The following is a 6,000-nucleotide window of genomic DNA, read 5'->3' as shown; positions in this document are numbered from 1 at the left end:
GTTTTGTTTTCAGTGTATCCATCTTATGAGTCCTATAAAAGGCACACTTAACAGAAATCCATTGGTTCAATTTGTGGTAAAACTTGTGTGCATTCATGATCTAGATTTTCCAAATTGCTTTAACTCAAAGAAAGGTGTCATTGCCCTCATTTTCTCATGTTTTTTTTTTTTCTTTCTTTTTTTTAAAAATTTTTATTTATTTATGATAGTCACACACACAGAGAGAGAGAGAGAGAGAGAGGCAGAGACGTAGGCAGAGGGAGAAGCAGGCTCCATGCACCGGGAGCCCAACGTGGGATTCGATCCCGGGTCTCCAGGATCGCGCCCTGGGCCAAAGGCAGGCGCCAAACTGCTGCGCCACTCAGGGACCCCTTTTTTTTTTCTTTCTTGAAAACAATGTGAATGTTAGTGCTAAAACATGAGATAGACATTTGGCAAAACCAACCAATAAAGACTAGGAAGGAAATAACAAAGTGATTATTTTATATTTGATTTATCATTGTCTCTTTACATTCATTTACCTTTTAAAAAATTTTTTTATTTATTTATTTGAGAAAGAGAGCAAGCATGAACAAAGGCGGTAAAGAGGAAGATAGGGGCTGAGGGAGAGGAAGAAGCAGACTCCTCGCTGTGTGGGGAGCCCGATGGGGGAGGGGCTCAATCCCAGCACCCTGGGATCATGACCTGAGCCTAAGGCAGGCACTTAACCGACTGAACCACCCAGGCGCCCTATTTAGCTTTTGTTAACAAATTTATGAATAAACACAACATGTATTAAAAACCAGAGCAAATACAAAGTACAAGCAAGTCAAAGACCCGTACATGTAAAAAGGCTGGGAGGGAGTGTGACATTAGAGTTAGGGACCTGTTTCCTCTGCTGTGGGTCCTACTTCCAACAAGATGTGAGCTTCTCACCACCAGGAACAGAATTTCAGAGCTTAAAGATAAGCCCTATTTTTTGCCTTGAGACTGAAACTTAGAGTTTTACTTTCTCAGGTTGCTCAACAGCAGAAATGTTGATGGGCACAGTGCTGGAGGCGACCAGTGGAGCCGGACTTGGCCATGTGGGTATCGTGTCCACAGCTTTATTGGAGTTTCTCAGGGCTTGTTTTGACTCTGCAGGAGCTTTGCCCTAAATGCTGGCTTCCAAACGCAGTGCCAGCTGGGATGTCATCATGTTTCAACATTAGATCCCAGCTCATGAATCTCTGAGTCACAGGCCTTTGGGAAGACAAAGCACCTTGGTTATGGAGTGTTCTCTCCCATCCACGGCAACAGGAGGTAAACTACCATCTTTCGAGCAACAGGGCATGGATACAAAGTCAGCAATGTGGGCAGTCCCGGTGGCCCAGAGGTTTAGCGCCACCTTCAGCCCAGGGTGTGATCCTGGAGACCCGAGATCGAGTCCCACGTCAGGCTCCCTGCATGGAGCCTACTTCTTCCTCTGCCTGTGTCTCTGCCTCCCTCTCTCTCTGTGTCTGTCGTGAATAAATACATAAAATCTTAAAAAAAAAAAAGTCAGCAATGTGTGCGGTGTGGGGGAGGGTAGGGAGTGAGTAGAAGGACTGCCCAGAGGTGTCATCCCTTGTAGTCAGCACCAGATGCTGACAGACACATAGCAACCAATTTTTGGCAAAGGGACATTGTGTCAGGGTGTCCCGAGGAGCTTCTGCAGAAGTGAGCATCTCTTTAGAGCCTCGTTACCATGACAGCCAGGCACCTGGATCAGATACCTAATATCAGAGTGCTTTGTGAAGCTTGGGTACCAGGGCAGGAGTGGTATACATCCTTCCAGTGGAAGAAAAGTACCTGTCCTCTATCCTAGGTTCTTCCCTGCCCACTGCAGGGGCTTCCTTCCTGTCCACTCCTTCTACCACCATGCTGAGTCTACATCTCAGCTCTGACATTTACAAGCTGTTGCCTGTGGTCAAGACAAATTACCCGATGGAGCCTCTGTTTCCTCATCTGTAAAATGGGAGTGATGAGGTTGTTGGGAGGAGTAAAGGATCAATTTGTCTGTTACACATATAAGGAGCCTAAAGCGCAGTCAGTCCCTGAATCATCATGAGCATCATCGTCTCCAACGTCAGAGCTGGAAAGAGTTTTAGAATCGACGTGTCTTGTGCCACATTTATTCTTCCTGCTTCTGACAAGTATTGGCTGAGGGCCTCCTGAGTGCTGGGGAAACAGGTTGGGGGAGAAGACAGAAGAGGCCCCTACCCGGTTGTTCAGAAACTGGTGGGGCAGACAGGCCGGGATCTTTCATTTGCTTGCAAAAGTCACATCAAATTCCTGGGTGGTGTGGTCTGGTGTCCATCTCATCAGGATCTCCTGGGGGCAGGTAGGCTTCCTCAAGGAGGGGACAGCCAGCTCGAGACCTGGAGGGGTTTGCTGAGTTAGAGGGCTGATAGGGGAAGGTCCAACCTAGAAACCAGATCTTCTGGCCCCCTTTAGCCTTGCAACTGAGATCTGCTAATTGTGTCTTCCAGACATCTCTGGAACGTGAACACTCCCTCCATGCCACTGGCCCTGCCTGGGGTTGGCTGCCTCCTCCAGAGGACTTCAACCGCCTCCAAATCATCTTTCCTGCCTGTCCTGCTCCACAGAGTAGCCAGTGGGTCTTTGCAGAAAGCAAAACTAACCACGTCCTTCCCCAGCGGAACACCTTCCATGTCTCTCCATGCTGTAAGATGAAGTCCTGACTCCTTTGCACAGTTGTTGAAGCCCTGTAGCATCCAGACCCTGCAGACCCCTCTGACCTCCTATCTCTCCCTTGCCCTGCATCCCGTCCACTGCACTGCACACCAGTCTGCATCTGAAAAGTGCCTCCTGCTGGACCTCTCACCTGCTGATCCCTGTGATTCACACAGGCTTCCACGCTTCAGGCCTTAGTGTAAACACTCCTGGCCCTCCCTCCCTGGTCCCAGTTAATCCCCTGTTTTCTCTTCCCCGATAAGAGGTGCCTGCTTTATCGTGCATGCTTGTTGAAGGGTCTGGTTGGATGCAGGGGGCTTGTCCTCCTGTCACCTGCTGAATCCCGGTACCTGGCACAAGGCGTTCAGGAGATGCTGTTGGTAGCTAGAATGCAACAAAACAAATGATCCCCATTCAGATCTCTTCTCTTGATCTCCATCTCTCCACCCACAAAGGGGCCTTAGAAGACACCCAGCAGAGTTACTATGCAGTTAGCCATACAAAACCTCTAATATGTGTTTTTCAGTAATAGCCGGCTTCATGGAGTCAGGGGATTTCACAGTGTCAGATGCAACACGTTCTACATGGGGAGGCATTCTTTACCGGATCCATGAATGAATTAGTGAAGAGCTATGAATGAATGCGTGGCTAGCCATGGGCAAATTACTAAATATCTGTACACCTTGGTTTTCTTATCTGTGAGATGGGGATGACAATAGACCTATCACACAGGCTATTAGTAGTTTAAACTCGTAAATATAGAAATGTCTAGATAAATGTTTCCTACTTAGTGCGTGTGTCTGCTGTTATGGTTGCAACTATTACGGAAATGTATTAAAACAAACAAACATAGAAGCCTGGGTGGCTCAGTGGTTGAGCGTCTGCCTTTGGCTGAGGTCGTGATCCCGGGGTCCTGGGATCGAGTCCCACGTCGGGCTCCCTGCATGGAGCCTGCTTCTCCCTCTGCCTGTGTCTCTGCCTCTCTCTGTGTCTCTCATGAATAAATACATAAAATCTTAAAAAAAAAATAAAAACAAAGAACAAAGGTTCACAATGAAAAGTAAGCCCGCATCCTTTCATCCCCTTCCTTCAATGCATACGCACATAATAGATGTATCATACACCCATTTCGCAGACAGAGAAGCGGAGGCACAGAGAGGTTCAATACCCTGAGGCCCGTCAGCCTGGAGTTTTGTTTTACTCGTGTATGTGGAGGTTTCTCAACCTCAGCACAACCGACCTTTCAGGCCGGGCGAGGGCGAGGGCGAGGGCGTGGGCGGTGGGGAGGGGCTGGGGTACGGCACGACGCCCAGGAGCCGCCCAGGAGCCGCGGAGCTACCCTGCCCGTACCCTCCCCTCCAGCCCGTACCCTGGGTCGGTCGGACAACCTCGGGCCCCAGATGTGCCTCCAGGTGTTGTACAACGTGCTTGGGGCGGCGCTGGGGCTGGGGCCAAAGCGCCCCGTTCCCTCCCCCGTCCCCCGCGGGGCACACGCGGCAGCGCGAGGCCCTCGGCTCGGCGTCTCGTCTCTGACAGCGCGTCCCGGCGGCCACGGCGCTTCGCGGCCCCCGCACAGAGCGGTGCCGGCAGGAGGAGGGCGGGGCCGCGGAGGGGACTTCCGGGGCGGGGCCGGCTCGGGCCGCCCCGCCCCCGCCCCCCGCGCAGGCCCGGGGCGGGAGCGGCCGGGGGCGGGGCCGCGCCGGACACGCCCCGTGACGTCACGGCGCCGCGCCCCGCCCCCGCGCGCGGGCCCTCCCCCTCCCCGGCCGGGGCGGCTGGCCAGCCCGGAGTCGCGGGGCGCGCGGGGGCTCGTGGCCGGCGGCCGCACGGTAGGTGGCCGTGGGGGGCGCGGGGCGCGGGGCGCGGCGCCGGCGGGGCGCCCGTGGAGGGCCGGCGGGCGCCGAGGAGCCCCCAGCCCGGGCCCGCGGCGGCTGGAGGCGGCGGGAAGGCGGCGCGCGCGGCCGGTCCGCGGGGTGCGGCAGAGCCCCGGCGCCCCGACCGCGCTCCCCGCCCGGGGGCCCGCGCCCGGCGGCGCTCGGCGTCCGTGGGGGCGGGGCGGGGCGGGGCGGGGCGGCGTGTCCCGGGGTCGGGGTCCCCCCCCGGCCTGCGGGGACCCCGGGCGGGCGCCGGGACGCGCGGGGGGCGCGCGCAACTTAACTTGCGGAGCTGCAGTTGCGAGGCGCGTCCGGAGCGGAGGCGTGGGGGGCGCGCACCGCCGGGGCCCGGGTCGGAGCAGCGCGGCGGGCTTGGGGTCAGCGGCGACGAGGGGGTTCGTCCGGCGGGCCCGCCGCCCCGCAGCCCCCGCCGCCCCGCAGCCCCCGCCGCCCCGCAGCCCCCGCCGCCCCGCAGCCCCCGCCGCTGGTTGGCGAAGCCGGGAAGGGGCCCGGGTCGCCGTGGCGGCGTGGCGGGACCTGCGCAGGGCCCCGAGTACCGTGTGGGGCAGAGGGCAGAGCGCAGCTCAGGCTCCCCCCCAACGCCGTCCTGCCCTGGGAGGGAGGGTGGGCACCGTCCAGGGGACTGCGGTTGTTCCGAGGCACTGTGCCCATCACTTGCTCACTTCCCCTTCTGCAGATGGGGAAACTGAGGCTAAGAAAGGTCATGCGCCCACGGCCCTGGGAGGCCCACAGGTGGGATGTGGCCGAGTGAAACCCTCCCTCCCAGGCCTCCTGACTGCTTGTGCGGGTGTTGGTGAGGCGAGTTGGCAAACTCCTACTCATCCTTCAGAAGCCTCAGGCAGCGCCCGTCCTGGAAGCCTCCTCTGGTCCTCTGCAGGCATTGTTGGGCGCTTCCTGTTTTGAAACCCACAGGGGCAGCTGGCGCGTTCCCTCACTTACCAGCCTCCTTGCAGGTCTGTCTCCCGTCCTGGGCTGTGGACCCTTCTCCTTGTACCCCATCGCCTATCCTTTCATTCAGCTGGGTGGCCTGATGACAAGGCCAGGCCCCTGGCGTTGGGCAAATCTCCGGGTGACTCACTCTGGTTTAGTAGTGATGTAGTCTGTGCCAGTCGTTCCTCCTTATCCAGCCTCAGTTTCCATGACTGTGAAATTGGGTGTGTTGAGTCATTCGTGGACCAGTTTACCCTACTGAATCCCTGTTGTAGTATTCTATTATTTACCCAATGGATGTGTTTTTATCACCTCATTTTTTAGAACTTCATGTAATCCCTTTATAGCAGCCTCACTGAGATAGAATTCATATATCCTGCAGTTGACCCTTAAAAAAAAAAAGCATTCAATTCAGTGTTGTTGTTGTTGTTGTTTTTTTTTATTTTTTTTTAGGATATGCAGAGATGTTGCAACCACCATA

General features: G+C 55.8%; 1 protein-coding gene across 7 annotated transcripts in view; it reads left to right on the top strand.

Annotated features, from left to right (window-relative positions):
- Positions 1-4,432: 4,432 nt before the first annotated feature.
- Positions 4,433-6,000, top strand: part of TPST2 (tyrosylprotein sulfotransferase 2) — a 52,814-nt gene continuing 51,246 nt past the window's right edge. For 4 of the 7 annotated variants that reach the window (XM_072723118.1, XM_072723120.1, XM_072723114.1 and 1 more), the window contains exon 1: positions 4,433-4,523. The gene's annotated coding sequence lies outside the window, so the exon portion shown is untranslated. The remainder of the gene's footprint in view (positions 4,524-6,000) is intronic. The other 3 variants (XM_072723122.1, XM_072723116.1, XM_072723119.1) reach the window with 2 other exon arrangements.

Source organism: Vulpes vulpes, chromosome 10, assembly GCF_048418805.1.
Source record: "Vulpes vulpes isolate BD-2025 chromosome 10, VulVul3, whole genome shotgun sequence".
NCBI classification, from domain to species: Eukaryota; Metazoa; Chordata; class Mammalia; order Carnivora; family Canidae; genus Vulpes; species Vulpes vulpes.
Note: the sequence above shows the minus strand (reverse complement) of the source record. Positions and strands in the feature narration are given on the sequence as shown.